At 45.0% G+C, this 15,519-nt stretch overlaps 1 protein-coding gene across 1 annotated transcript in view; it reads left to right on the top strand.

The window, feature by feature from the left end:
- RAD21L1 (RAD21 cohesin complex component like 1) overlaps positions 1-15,519 on the top strand; it is a 1,043,689-nt gene that overhangs the window by 778,690 nt on the left and 249,480 nt on the right. The window lies entirely within an intron of this gene.

Here is a 15,519-nt window from a genome sequence, read left to right as displayed (position 1 = left end):
ACCTTTGGTAAAAAAAAATACAATGTAGGTGTGATGGGATTCTCATTAGTTAAGAATGTCAATCCCTCAACACTAACAAGGCCATCTTACTGCCATTTTCTCAATTTCTTATGCAAATCCAAAGTGAGATCATTAATAGGATTCTTAGTTAATTTACAGTAATGTGATTTGACCTGTAATTGTCTCATGGCCTGCTCCAAATAATCCTTCCTATTCAAAATTACAATATTTCCTCCCTTATCTGCTGGTATGATTTCAATTAATTGATTATTTCTCAATTTGCTAAGAGCATCTCGCTCTCCAATACTTAGCTTTTCTCTTCTCGTCCTGTTATTTACATATGTTATTTTTTCCAAATCAGTTATAATCAAATCATAAAATATATCTATCTTATTGCCTGGCATTAAACTCGGACAGAATTTTGATTTTGGTTTAATATTAGTATGTATGTGTCCTTCTGTGTTAATCCCCAGTTCTAAAAGTACTGGTGTCTCTAAGTTTATCTCCCTCTAAATCATGCATTACGTCATACACATTCTTAAGGTCAGATTTTTGTTAGATTTGCTTTGGGATCTCTCCCAACTTAACTTTAATCAATTTCAATTTACGAATAAATGTGTACATGTCGACCTTTGTTTGTACATAATCAAAATGTTTTTCAGGGCAAAACGGTGGCCTTTTTGTAGCAAACTTTGTTCCTCTTTGGTAAATTGGAGATCTGACAAGTTGATAAACAGATTCTCTTCTCCTCTGTTCCTTTCTTCATAGGTTTTTATTTCCGTCTGTTGTGTAACGGATAGACCTTCGTCTTTTCTGTTTGTTCTGTTTTTCCTTAACCCCCCTTCTTGTCTTCCTTTGTCCTTTTGTGATCTTCCTTTTCCTTTTTCCCCGACCTCGTCCCCGTCCTCTACCTCTGTTTCTTGGTGTCGTCTGGTTCATGTATAATAATTTCATCTCGTCTAAAAAAGTGTTTTTTCTGATATTTGAGGAAACTCCTTCTCCCTAACTTAAATCAGTTTCAGACTCACTATTTTCTGTGTCGACTCTTGCCTAGGTTCAGTTGGCTCACATGCAGTTGTTTCTTCAACATATCAAATCTTTTAGCAAAAGTTAAAATCTGACCAGTGTCATAATCATTCTCGTCCCTTAAGAATTTCCGCTGTTTGGGTTCTTCTGAGTTTCATATTTATCCAAATTAATGTTCAATACTGACCTACATTTGTTACTCTCCTCTTCCTGATTTAAAGAAACAATTTTACTCTCCAATTCACTTTTATTGCTTTTTATCAATTCCATATCCCTTTTGGCATATTTTATCATAATTTCCATTATATGTTTTGAGCACTCCATACTATTTGCTCCCCATTATTCTAACATTTCAGGACTGGTGTCCGAATGGTTAGGCAGTGTGAATATCCTGAAACCTCTTGGTACTCTGCCCACTTGTGTATATTTTTCTAGAGTAATGATTTCCCAACTTTTAGAAATCTTTTTTCATTAAACGCTCCAATTGTACATATAATTCTCATATTAACTGTTGGTAACAATGTAACTTTACCATGTTCTAGGGTGACCAGATTTTGAGGAGCAAAAACCGGGACAAGTCAGGCATAAAAGGACTAAAGACATTAGGCGTCTTTAACTTCTACTTCCCTAGACGATCTGACCTTTATCCCAAAAACCGGGACATTTATTTAAAATTAGGAGAAGCATCGGGGCACCAGGACAGTCCTCTAAAAACCGGAACTGTCCAGGGAAATCGAGGACGTCTTTGTCACCCTACCATGTTCCCATAATGCACACCCCCTACTAAACAGTATATCTGCCCTTTGTAGTCTTTTAATAGCTCTGTCCTCCATTATTGAAAGCAAGATCTATCCTTGTTTATTTTTTTTGTTGTCAAACACAATTGAAATGGACTGATACTCCAGCTGGGAAGCGCGCTGTGAGAGGGCCTTCTTGCATGAAAACGTGTGTGTGTGTGTGTGTGTGTGTGTGTGTGTGTGTGTGTGTGTGTGTGTGTGTGTATATATGTATGTATATATATATATATGTATGTATATATATATGTATGTATATGTATATATATATATATATATATATATATATATATATATATATATATATATATATATATATATATATATAATTAAGAAGTGCTCTGGGGTCCCCACATATGTGTGGGACTATTCAGTGCTTATGACTTTGATAAGGATTCCCCTGGAAGAGAACTAGGATTACATATAAGCAGTTTATCCTTGCTTGCTCAATGCAGCTCCTGTCCTCGTTAGCACATCTGCAAAAACAGAAGATGGACGGAAAGCAGAACAAATCAAACATTCACCCCCAGTCACAGATCTGGGTTTAATCCATCAGTTTTTTTGCTTGCCATGCCATTCCAGCTCAGACCCAGCCATATGCAAATCAGTCTTGACCCTGTTCCCCATGGGAACAGTCCAGCCCGAACTGCCAGGCCTGGTCTTCCCTGGACCAGAAACATGCATCCTGGGACCAATTTCAGGGTATCACCCTTCATCAGCCAGGCTAGCTTGAATCTGGTGGCATAGCAAGCACGGGACCCATGTCTGGGCATACCCTTTCCACTTTGGGTGACCAAATGCAAAAACAACAGGCTGGGTCCAAACTGGGGTGGCATGGTGAGCAAAATAATGATGGATTAAACCCAGATCTGTGACTGGGGGTGAGTGTTTGCATTGTTCAGCACTCCGTCCATCATTTGTGTTGCTAACGTTGCCCTAATTGGGCAGGGTATGCCCAGACGTGGGTCCCTTGCTCACTGTGCCACTGGATTCAAGCTAGCCTGGCTGATGAAGGGTGATACCCTGACCCGATCCCAGGATGCTTGTTTCCGGTCCAGGGAGGACCTGGCTTAGCAGTTCGGGCTAGATTGTTCCCATGAGGAACAGGGTCAAGACTGATTTGCATATGGCTGGGTCCAAACTGGGGTGGCATGGTGAGCAAAAGAACAATGGGTTAAACCCAGATCTGTGACAGGGGGTGAGTTTTTGCATTGTTCAGCACTCCGTCCATCATTCTTTTGTTTTGCACGTTAGCACATCTTCATATTTTAATCCTCCTTGACATTTATGTGACAGTCATGTTACACTGCTCTAGTAACTTTTAGAAGCCCAGTCTTGTTGCCATTTTCTGGCTGCTCCTGTGTCTCTTATTGCTTCCTACCATATCATTCTACACAATGGTATGCAATATTTATGAGACTAATGTTTCATGTTGATAGTTGTATCAAGATTATGTTCAAATACTTACTGTGCAAAAGGCTTTAAAATGATGTGCTACGCCCTATCCATCTCTATTAAGGACTTCTGATGTTTCCTTTTAGCCGACAGTTAGGTTAACCCCTATGTTTTCAATTAAATGATTAAGGTCCTTGCAGTGTACCACAAAAAGTAGGTTCTTTTAATTCTGCAGCACAAACTATTGACCTTCAGAGAGGACTTCTGCAGCAGAGATAGAGCTGCCTTGCAAACACCTGCCTTTCTATGTTTCTCTTATAACAGGTGTTGCCAATGTTTATAAGAAAATTGTCTAATCTTGTATTCACATGCATACCTGCATTTTGGGGCTCACTGCCCTCAAAACTGGCCAGTGGATTTTTATTGTTAGTGTTGCTTGCTGGGGTGGTCATTTTAGTCATCATACTAAGGCAATGAATATGCTTCTCATATCTAAGAAGCTCTATTGTCATGCTATTGCCTTCTGCCTTGGAGTTGATTTATTTTCCAAGCTAAATGACCGCTGGATTTTGACCTTTCACAAGCATTAAACTGCAGCAAGACCAATATTTCAGTGCCAATTTTGTTTCCAAGCAATAGGTCTAAAGATCTCATTGGAACATTAGTGTGTGCTTCCTGTGCATCCCTGGAACCTGAACTGGTTGCTTGTTCTTCAGCGTTGATTTTGAGAGGCTTTTAATTGTCCATCACCACGTCCACTGCATATGGAGCACCATTACTACTGCCCCATGTGCCATCTCCTTAGTAGCTTTCCCAAGTTGTATATTCCACATCTCCATGTTCAGCCATCCATGGTTCTCCATCTCCTATTATGGGACCAATGACTTGCTCACCTGCACATTATATGTTGCTTTATTCAGCAGTGGCATCTTCAGATACAACTTTCAGCCATCTTTTGTCAACTTCTACAGCAAATATTCCTCCTGTTGTCTTTTCAGCTTCTGTTGATTTTCTGTCGATTATCTAACTGGTTTATTTTTCACCATCAGCTCCGATAATTGAATCTGCATTGATACACCCGAATTGTAGGGTCTATTCCTATCTCTTACTCAGAAGTCAGTTTAAAAAGAGACTTATGTACAGCTGTTACTGTTCTGACATATAGTCAATCTTTGCACCTATGTTTTGTACCTTATTTTTGCACTGTGCTGCAAAATCAATTCAGACACAAGGGTATTGCGTTAATCGTTTAACAGGCATTGATATGAGCAGCTTTAGTGTTGCGTATCTTCACATGAATATTAGAAATACTATTGTTCTGGGCGTCTCGCGTGTTTTGCTTTGTATGACTACTGACAGCCCTTTGTTTTGCATTTTTCGATCATGGTCTGAGAGGCCAAGGATCGTATACGTTTGCAGTTAGTGAATTAACTCATATGCATTTACGATCATTTATCATGCAACAATGTGTGATACATGAATTTTGAAATGCGTTTGTAGCCGATATATTCATGTAATGTGTGCCACTTAGAATGGATATGTAAGTGGCTTGCCTGCTCCCACGAACCGACCCCCCCCCCCCCCCCCCCACCACATCGTGTATTACGGGGTATTTTCTCATAATATTGAGCAATAATGTAAAATGGGTCTTCACAGCTCTTTCAGATAGAAGAGCTCAACATTCCCTAGGAGCCGAACAGTTACCTTTGTTATTGCACAAATACCGTTCCTGGATATCAAAGATGGAGGCATTGACATAATCTAGCTTTTTTCTGCAGACAAACTTTGAACTACAAAATGTGAACTAAATTTTGGTGTGCGTCGTCGGATATACTCACAGAATTTTGGACTTCGGGAGATCAAATGCTTATTAAAAAGGACTAGATAGAAAATTAATTTCCATAATGGGTCATGTTGCCTGCTCTTATCGTTTTTACATCATATATATATATATATATATATATATATATCTATATATATATAGATATATAGATATATCTATATAGATATACAGATATATTCACTACTGTTCTTTGTTTATTTGGAATAATATTTCTGAATATATTCTCGGACTAAGTCTTGCTTTAAAAAAGTATTTTAAATTTAACATTATGGGTTTTTTAATATCTGCTACCTTTGGTAGCAGCGCCTTGAAACCCTCTCACGGGTGAGTAGTGCACTTTACAAATCCCTGATTGGTTGATTGGTGGGGGGAGGAGGGTGTGGGGAAAGGATGCTGGAGACTCAAAACAAATGACTATTTGTTCAGACATGTTTTTAAGTGGTTAGTAGGCATTCTCTCCAGGTACGTTTTGAGAGAGAGAGATATGTGGGTGATAACTTGTATGTTTTACCCTCCCAGCTGGTTGGTTGATCTACCTGTTCTGACCGGAAGGCTGAGTCGATCTGCTGGGTCATGGTCAAGGATGCCCCTCCTAATGTAACAGTGGCACAAACAAATCTACACTTATCTTCACTAAAATATTATTTAGCCTTCTTGAAGATCCCTGTCATGCCCGACTTTATAAAATGGGTAAAAAAAAATTACACTCCTGGACTGCAGCCTTCATCATGGGAGCTCAATTTAATTACAAATAAATTGATGGCTTCTCCTTTTGAGTATGCATACCGTCATTGGAGTATCTCACTTGGAAGTCTGCTTTTCTACTAGCTGTTAAATCAGCATGCAGGGTGAGTGAACTTCAGTCATTGTCTGCTTTGGAACCTTACACCGTGTTTCATACAGAATTGTTATGAAAACATGTCACTATTCTTAGCATAAGTGCTAATCGATTTCCACGTCAGTCAAATATCATTGTCACTTTTCTAGTAATTCCACCTTTAAAACAAGTATCTTTATTTCTAAGATGTAAGGAAAGGAGAATTTTGACATTTTACTTAGACCAGGTGCAAAGGTCTAAGAAATCAAACCAGCCCTTTGTAAACTAAGGGTTCCTGCAAACTTGTCTAGCTATGTCCAAGCAGTCGATTTCGAGGTGAATCTTCTCTTCGTTTTCCAACTAGTTTTTTTTTCTGGGAAACCTAAAACCCATTCTAACCAATAGGAAGCTGATACTGCAGCTTTGTGAACAAATGTCCCGGTGTTAGATATTTATAGAGCAGTCACATTGGCTATGACCCTGGTAATACTTTTAGGAAGCATTACACTGACTTGAGTATCTGCAGTCATTGGTCATGCTGTTCCAAGGAATCCATTCCGATGAGACGCTTATCGCTTAAGCTCTCTTAGTTGTCCTGCTCTTCAGGACTAGAGGCTGTAAACTTTTAGGAATGAGCGTGCTATTCTGTTCTGTTTGATTAACAATTAATATCCTGCGATAAATAAAAAAATTTTACTTGCCTGTAATTTTAGTTGTGTATTGTGGTTATCTTCAGAGAAGTCTTAAACCCACACCTGCCTCTCTGGTCCATCCACTTTTGAACAGCAAGTTCATGGTCATTTAAATCTATAACTCTACATGACATCCTGGAAGAGAACTGAGTCTGTGACGTATTTGCTAGTGCAAAGCGTGCCGGGATATGGAAGCATCTGGCTTTCTAAAGAAACAGTGGTTGATTTTCAGTTCTCGGTTGTTTACCCTTTAAGACTTTTTGTTTTTTTTCCATACATTTGGAGATTTTCCTTTATAGCAGCATGTTTCAGACCTTTTGTTGCAATGTTGCCTGATGTAGTATTTAAAATAAAAGAAAGAAATCTAAAACATAAGTGGCCAAATTATTACCACAGCGGTGATCCCTCCCATTCAGCCAATGAACTGCCTGAACCGCCAGTGCGCTCCGGCCACCGACCACGGAAGTTGCCATCTTCAGGCTGGCGGAACACCACTCACTGCCTGAAGACATAGCAGACCACAAGGATTTCCGGGGCCGGACCACTGCCCTGAAAAGCCTGGCGGAAAGGATTCGTATAAAAGGAGACACTCCCCTCCAGGGACACAGATGAGTCGGTAGCCGCCATGGAAACCGATCTGGAAGCCCTGCCAATGCTGTACCACGCAATGGAAGGCCAGTAGCAGCAACACAGACGAAGATGACAGTGAGTACAGCTGCCTAGCACACAAGGGAGGGATGGGAGAGTGACACACCCACACACACAACACACACCATACACACATACCATACACAGAGAACAATCCGCTGATAAATCCAACAGCAACATAAGCCAGAAGTAAAGAAAGCTAGGACAAATACCTTTGGTCCAACCACTGTATTCCGGTGGGAATAGCGACCACAGGTAACAAAGTGAACTATATACATAAAGGGCCATTCGCCGGTCGAGTTGTCCATGGCATCCCACAAGGTAACGAAATAGGCTCAACTTGAGTCCTGACAGCCCAAGTCACTCCACTGGGCAGGGACATCATTGTGCAAGGCAGGCACCTCAGTGGGCAGGAGGGGTTGAGGTTTTTTTTTCTTTTCTTGGAGGGGGTCCTTGGGTTTGGGAGGGGTGGGCCTTTGCTTTTCTGTTTAAGGGGCGGAGGAGTGGACTTGGAGTGGGGGGTCGGATTGGCTGTCTTTTGCCCCTTAGTGGGAGCTTTTTCTGCGGGGGGAGGGACATGTGCAACACCGGGGGGACCATGAGAGGATTGGGAGCTGGATGTAGTGGGCTTCGGGAGCGGCACCTTCCTTTTACAGACAACACAGGGTGGTGGAAGAGGAGGGTAGAGGTCAAGACAGGCAAGGAAAAGTTTTTTTGGTACAGTGGGGCGGAGTGAGGGAGGAGGTTTGGGAGTGGAGGTAGTGGGAGTGGTTGTAGGAGGAGTAGGTGTGCTGGACTAGGTTGCAGGTGCATGTACAATGTACCTGTGTGAGGTGGATGGCTGTTGAGTGTCTGAGTTCGAGCATTTGTGTGTTTTTGGAGGGGGCAGACAGGGTGGGAGGGGACAAACAGGTCGTGTGCATGTATGTTGTGGTGGTGTCTGCAAGTGAGGTGGGTGTGCTGCATGTGGTGGTGGTGACTGCGCATGTGGTGAATGGGGTGTTAGTCTGCGTGTCTACTGCTGTGGTGACTGTGGCCAAGGCTGTACAGGTGGCAGAATCTGGGACTGAAGACGCAGTGCTTGCTGGTGTGAGTGCTGATGTGACTGTGAGGGAGAAAGAGGGGAGAAAGTGGAGGCAGTGGCTCTTGTTGAGTGTGCACCTGGGTGTTGGCTGTGTGTGTGCTCGTGGTGTGATCTGTGGTGCCTGTGCTTGTCTTTGCGAGTCCTGTCTGTTGTCTTGGTTACATGCTGGTCTGATTGTGTGCTTGGGATGAGAGTGGGGAAAGGGCTTTGGGACTAGGAACAGGTAGTTGAAGGGGGGACGGAAGAACCAGGGGCACTGGCTGCCGTCAAAGAGGAGGCCAGTGCCTAAAACATTCTCTGTAGGGCAGCCAAGCCACCATGAATACCCTCCAGGTAGGCATTGCATCGCTGCATCTGGGGTGCCAGCCCCTGGAAGTCATTCACTATGGTTGACTGCCCTACAGTGATGGATCTCAGGAGGTCAATAGCCTCCTCAGTGAGGGCAGCAGGGCTGACTGTGGCAGGGTCTGAGGTGCCTGGGGCATAGGAGACGCCCAACCTCCTGGACGAGCGGGCACGGGCAAGACGGTGGGGGGCTACTGGGAGGGCAGTGCTGGTACGGAGGGTGGCAGAAGATGATGTATCTGGGGTGGTCCCAGAGGGGTCTGCTACCACCAGGGAGCTTTCATCGGAGGAGGAATCTCTGTTGTTGTAGCTCTTGTCTCCCCCTGGTGCTCCCCTCGTCCTCCAACCCACTAGTCCCCTCGGACTCGGTGGACACTGCCTCCTGGGTCCTGTGTGCTGCTGCTGCCCCACTCGCCAGTGCCCCTGCTTCTTCGCCAGATGATGCTAATGCCCAGAAGGACAGGATGAGAAAAGCAGAGAGGGTGAGGGAGAAAGAAAGGGAGCACAGGGTCAATTACAGCAATCACAGCACATATGCATACACATCACAATGACTCACTGGGGCTAACACTGTGCAGTATGAACCACAAAACCAAACCATTGCCTGTGAACAGTAGCAGAAATGAACACAGACACTACCATCTGCACACCTACTGGGACTCACTAAGCCATGTCTGCCATGGTATGCCAGCTACTTACCAGTACCAAATGTGCATACCACTCACCATTGCTAAGCAGGACTCCACAAAAGTAGCTAAATGGGCTTATTGGGCCATGCAATGACTAGAACCTTGCACCCAAACACCATGGCAGGCATTAGGAAAGAATTCCACACAGTGTGTACTCACCCCCTTGTGGCTGCTCTGCTGCTCTCAAGCGCCCATCCAACTTCGATTGGCAGCCGCCAGTTTGCGGGCCAATAGGGGGGTAAGGGTCTGACGGGCACCGCTCCCTTGTTGGGAGGATATCCCAAGGTGGGCCTCCGCGGTCTTTCGGGCCCAGTGTCGCAGGTTCTCCCACCTCTTTCTGCAGTGGGTGCTCTGCTGGATATGTACCCCCAGGGTCCGCACGTCCTTGGCAATGGCATACTATAACCCTTTCTTCTGATGGGCGCTGACCTGCATAGGTAACACAGACAGAAGGTCACCATGAACTCCACACTATATTTTGTTACAGCAATGGCTTACAAACTGCATAGATCCCACATTAACCTTACACATTACTCGTACCTCTGCGTACATATTGCATGCAGCAAAAATAAACTCCCCAAATGACTCACTGCCAGCACACACATACATCTAAATACAGCCATGTTGCATCCAAAGTAACCAAAAGGTGATTACCTGTTGATCTGGAGGCCCATACAAGGGAAGGACCCAATCCACAAGCTTCTCCAGTTCCTCAGATGTGAAGGCTGGGGCTCTATCCCCTGTAGCACAGGCCATTGAGGGTTCCAGACATAGGACACAGCAGCGCACGCAGTGGACGTGTGGATGTGGTGAGAGTCAGGAATCAAGTGAAGTGGGATACATAAAATGGTAGTCACGTCCACGGCAGTGAACACTGTCACCGCCGGGGGCGATCATCATTGGCCCCTGTGCTCCATAGACTTCCATGTTAATTAATGAGGAGTTGCACGATGGTGCAGACTGCCGTCCGCCATGATGTCAAATGCCGGCGTAGTGAGGTCACTTCCACCTCTCCCTGCATGCAGGACAGGCGGTTGCCATTTCCTGCTGCTGGTACTCATGGCGGTCAGTTTCATGTGCGTCATAGATACTGGTGGTAGACACCAAGGTAATTCCAGTCCACTTCATGCTTTGGTTTGGTTGTAGACTTTGGTACGCAAATTAGATCGCTTACCAGTGCACTGCATGCAGATGAGTAGTTGACAGAACATGTAAAATGGTATGCTACTAATCACGACACACAATTCTGACTACATCTGTGAGACACTATGGTAAATGAAAAGTATGTATTTTTGAGGAAGTCTGGTGCATGTAGAGGACACCAGTGCAAATTACAATCATTGTTTGCGTGAATTAGATGTGACTGCTCTGTGCACTGTGATATTGTGTGCCCATCCCTCCTGTTGTCACACACTTCTGATGTTTGTTTTACTTAGATACCAACGACTGCGCAGGAGGAGGAGGTAAACAACCGTGTACAGACCCCGAGTCGACTTGGCTACACTGGAGGAACTCCATATTATACTCACCTATTGTTTGGACAGGGCCACAATTACTGAGCTGTGTCAACAATTGGAGCCAGATCTAATTCCTGCTATTCGTAGCACTACAGCAATACTCCCTGCAGTAGAGGTGCTATCAGTGCTCCACTTCCTGGCCAGTGATTCCTTTCAGATGACTGTGGGCTTCGCTGCAGGTATGCCACAACCAGTGTTTTCAGATGTGGTGAGAAGAGTTTTGCCTGCCTTGCTGAAACACATGAGCAGCCCCCACAGTTATGATTTGCTCACTGTGAAGGTTGCATTCTACACCATGGGACACATATCACATGTGATTGGGGCCATTGACGGGACCCAGATTGCCTTGGTCCCTCCCAGGACAAATGAGCAGGTCTACAGAAATAGTAAGAGTTACCATTCAATAAATGTCCAGATGGTGTTCCTTTCTGATCAGTACATTTCCCACAATACTGCCAAGTTTCCAGAATCTGTGCATGATGCCTATGTATTGAGGAATAGCAGCGTCCCAAAGGTGATGGCACAACTACAGAGAGGGAGCATGGCTCATATGCGAGCTTGAGGTTTCACTCCATGTATGTCACTGTATGCCACTTGGAGTTGTACTATGTGCTATTTTACATGAGTAATGTGTGTCTCTCACTACTTTCATGTGACTCTGGCTACTCAAACCTATCCTGGCTGTTGACACCAGTGAGGAATCAGAGGATCATTACAATGAAGCACATGATCGGGCCAGAAGGGTAATCGAAAGGACTTTTGGGCTACTGAAAGCCAGGTTCAGGTGCCTCCATATTTATGGTGGATCCCTACTCTACGCCCCTGGGAAGGTCTGCCAGATAGTGGTGGCTTTCTGCATGCTGCACAATATGCCCCTCAGACGCCATGTGCCAATCCTGCAGGATGAGGCAGGAGACAATGCACCTGTGGCAGCAGAGGACACTGAAGACAGTGATGAGGAGGATGTGGACAACAGGACACAACTAATACAGCAGTACTTCCAGTGACACTCAGGTAAAACTGTACCTCTGTTCATACCTCCATTACACTTAAGTGCTGTGTGGCTGCTGTGTTGTGCCAAGCACAAATGTGTGCATTATGTGACCTGGCACTGTTCCATCAGTGGTCAGTCGTGCCAGTGTTATGGTGATAGTGGACAAGCTTATTCAGCCCATGCATTGTGTGAGTAATTTAGCTTTTTCAAATACATGCCCACCGCAAACTGTGTCCTCCTTCCATACAGTACTTAGCATATGTTGCTTGGAATTTCATGTGACTTACAATGTGCTTACACAACCGCTCTGACACTTCAATGTCCCTGACAGGGTGGTCCAGAGTAAGGCTTGGCATACTGACAACATGGCATAGCTTATACTGTGGTATCTTGTGTGAGGGCCTGAAATGCGTTGTTTCTCATCACTAATGGTGTTTGGAGTCAATTGCTGTGCAAATTTCTGAGTAGAAGTGACCAGCTGAATGTAGGCTGTTATGTTACAGGGGCTCATGTTGCTCTACTTCCCTTACTTCTCAATTGAATGTCACTAATGGTGTCACTTTTTGCAGACGTTGGTGTGGTCACTACCGTGAACTCATGTGATGCCTACAGACTGCTTTCTCACAGTTTGGTGGATGGTGAGTTGTGGCGTGCTCTCACATTGGTTGTGTGTACCCCAAACTGTCCTTTGGTGGATTAACATTTTACATAACATTTGCACAGGATTATAAAGGTCAAGACATTGAATATTGTTGTAATTAAAGCACAAAATCTTCAGTTGTGTTTAAGAGTGTTTATTGAAGTGACAAAGAGGAAGGGATAGTGCAATGGTGTGGGGGTGATGGTGGACGAAATCTTCAGTGTAGTAGTTTGTAGCACAGGTCTAGTATCCATAGGGTCATAGGAAAAGGAGCAATGGCAGTCTAAAGAAAACAAGGTTTCCCAGTGGCACACACAGGAGGATCACTTCCTGGCAGTGATGTGGGTCTTGGCTACAGTCTCTGGTGTCTGTCTGGGTTTCAGGGAATGTTTGCGGGATGGTTCTTCTGCTGCAGAGGGAGGGGTGCTGGTGGTCTGTGAGTTCTGTGGCAGGTCCTCCTGTCCACTAGCTGCAGCTGATGTGGAAGGCTGGTCAGTACACTGGCTAGAGGAAGGGGCCTGCTGGTGTGTTGTGTACTCATGCATGATGGTAGCCATATCACTCAGCATCTCTGCAATGGAGGCCGTGTTGGCATTTAAAGCCTGCAACTGCTGCGTGACCTCCTGGTGGTATTCCCCCTACAGCCTCTGGTTCTCCTGCAAGATGGTAAGTACCTGGCCCATCCTGTCCTGGGATTTCTGGTATGCTGCCAGGACATGTGACAGTGCCACTTGGGCAGTCAGTTCCCTGTGTTGGCCCACCCCTTGGCGCACAGATATCCTCCCGATGGCCCTGGCCCCGTGTGCCTGTGTCCCCTGAACTGTGTGCCCACTTCCAGTGACACCAGGTCCTTCATCGTCTTTCCTGAGTGGTGTTGACTCGGTCCCTGTACAAGTGGGCACACTGTTGATTGCCGTGTTCTGGGGACAGAGGTTTGGGGACGTTGGATGTCTGCTGGGGTATGGGAGCCCGATGTGGGTGGCCCTATCATGGACTGGGTGTTGGCTGTGGTGTCCGACTGACCAGTGGTCCCAGATGGGCCAGGGAAATCATCCAGATCCAGACATCCAGAGTTGCAGTCATCACTGGAGCCTTCTTCTGGTGGAGGAGGGTTGCCATGGCACATGCTGGCTGCTGACATTGGCTGGGCTACCTGTGGACATGTATAAGATTTGTTACTGTCATTGTCAATTACATATTGAGCATTTCTGGCTTTCTCTATGGGATGGGTGTTGTCCTTCCACCTTTGGTCAGTGCATGGTGATGGATTGTAGGATTGGTAGTGCTACATGCTGCCCATGCATTGCTGTGTGTGCATTAAGAGCTTGGAGAGGTGTGCTTGTAGTGGGTAGGGCATGCAGGGATATGCAGTTGAGGGTGGCTATGGGGGTGGTTCTCTGTTTAGGATGGAGTGGGGTTAAGGGAGTCAGGTTGAGGGGGTGACAGGCCATCGTGGTATTGATTGTTGTGGGGTAGTAACGGTAACTTACCAGTGTCCAGCCCTCCAGTGATTCCAGTAAGGCCCTCTGAATGCAGGATTGCAAATACTTTCTCCTCCGATGCTGTCAACTGTTGGGGAGGACATTGGGGGTCCACCACCAATCTTCATTATGGCAGTGTGGTGCCTGGAGGCCATTGCACGAACCTTTCCCCGCAGGTGGTTCCATCTCTTTCGATTGTCATCCCTTGTGCGGGGATAGGTTCTCACGGAGTTCACCTTGTCCACGATCTTCCGCCATAGCTCCATCGTCCTGGCAATGGATATCTGCTGGACCTGTGCACCGAACAGCTGTGGCTCTACTCTAACAATTTCTTCTGCCGTCACCCGCAACTCATCCAAGAAACGGGGGTTCTTTTGTTGGGACATGCCTATTGTGTAGTGTGTGTGTTGTGCAGTGTGTGTTAGATGTTGAGGTATGGTGTGTGATGCGTGAAAGGTGTATAGGTGGCTGTGGTTTGTGTGTGCAGTTCTATGGATATGTAGGCTAGCAACGTGTAGCAGTATTTTCGAGTTTGCAAAGAATTGTGGGTTGTGTAGCAGGGTGTTTTATAGTGCTGTTGGTGCATGTGTATGGTGTGTGTGTATATGTGTCAGGTGTTGGTTTTTCAGTCCGTCCAGTGTTAGCTTCTGTTGGTGTGGAGTGGCCAAATCGACCGCAGCAGTCTGCACCGCCAGTGGGTGACCGCCGTTGAGTGACTGCTGTGGTGATTCGTGGGTCATTATTTGGAGGGTGGTGTGTTGCAGGCATGGCAGGGAGGGTAGTGGGACCATCAGTTTTTTGCCTCCATTAGGTCTGGCGGGATTGTTGTTTTGGCTTCTTTCTTGCGGTTTAGTTTTTCTGTGTCATAATCTGGTTGGCAGATTGCCGCCTCTGCAGCGGTCTGTTGGCGGCCGTCATCACGACTGTCTTCTGAAAAGACCGCCAATGTCATAATGAGGGCCTTAATGTTCCCGAGCCGCCACGTGCATGCAGGATATTCTGTATTTATGACTGTTTAGTAAGAGTTCCTTCTGCATCATTCCCAAGTTTCCCCCTAACAAGGCTTTTGTCGCTTTTCATTTCACCTGCTTTCAGGAGGCATGTTGCCCAGGTGAAAACAAAACAGAAGTAGTTGTTTTCCTTCTAGTCCTATTATTCTTGAATCGTCCAGTAACTCCAGAAGAGTACAATAGTTAAGAAGTGTAGCTAATCTTAACTTAAATGATGTTGTCTGGAGAAATAAGGTATATATTTGTTGATTATTGCCTTTTACCTAATATATATGAGTAGGTACCTAGGTAAAGAAATACAAAGCTTTCAGAACAGAAGGAAGTATAATCTAATTGATATAGATGTATTGAGTTTGGTAAACTGGAATTATGATTGCATGCAGGATAAAGGAGTGTTACATACTTGAGAAGGTTAAATTTACTAGTAACCAGGGCAGTTCTCAGCAGAGAACGTATTACAATTGTGAAAAATATTAGACTTGGAATACAACACTATCTAGCAGCCCTGTTTACTTGCAGATTTTATTGTAGATGACATACTATT

The sequence above is a fragment of the Pleurodeles waltl genome, chromosome 7 (assembly GCF_031143425.1).
Source record: "Pleurodeles waltl isolate 20211129_DDA chromosome 7, aPleWal1.hap1.20221129, whole genome shotgun sequence".
Classification (NCBI taxonomy): Eukaryota; Metazoa; Chordata; class Amphibia; order Caudata; family Salamandridae; genus Pleurodeles; species Pleurodeles waltl.
This window is presented reverse-complemented; position numbering and strand designations above follow the sequence as displayed.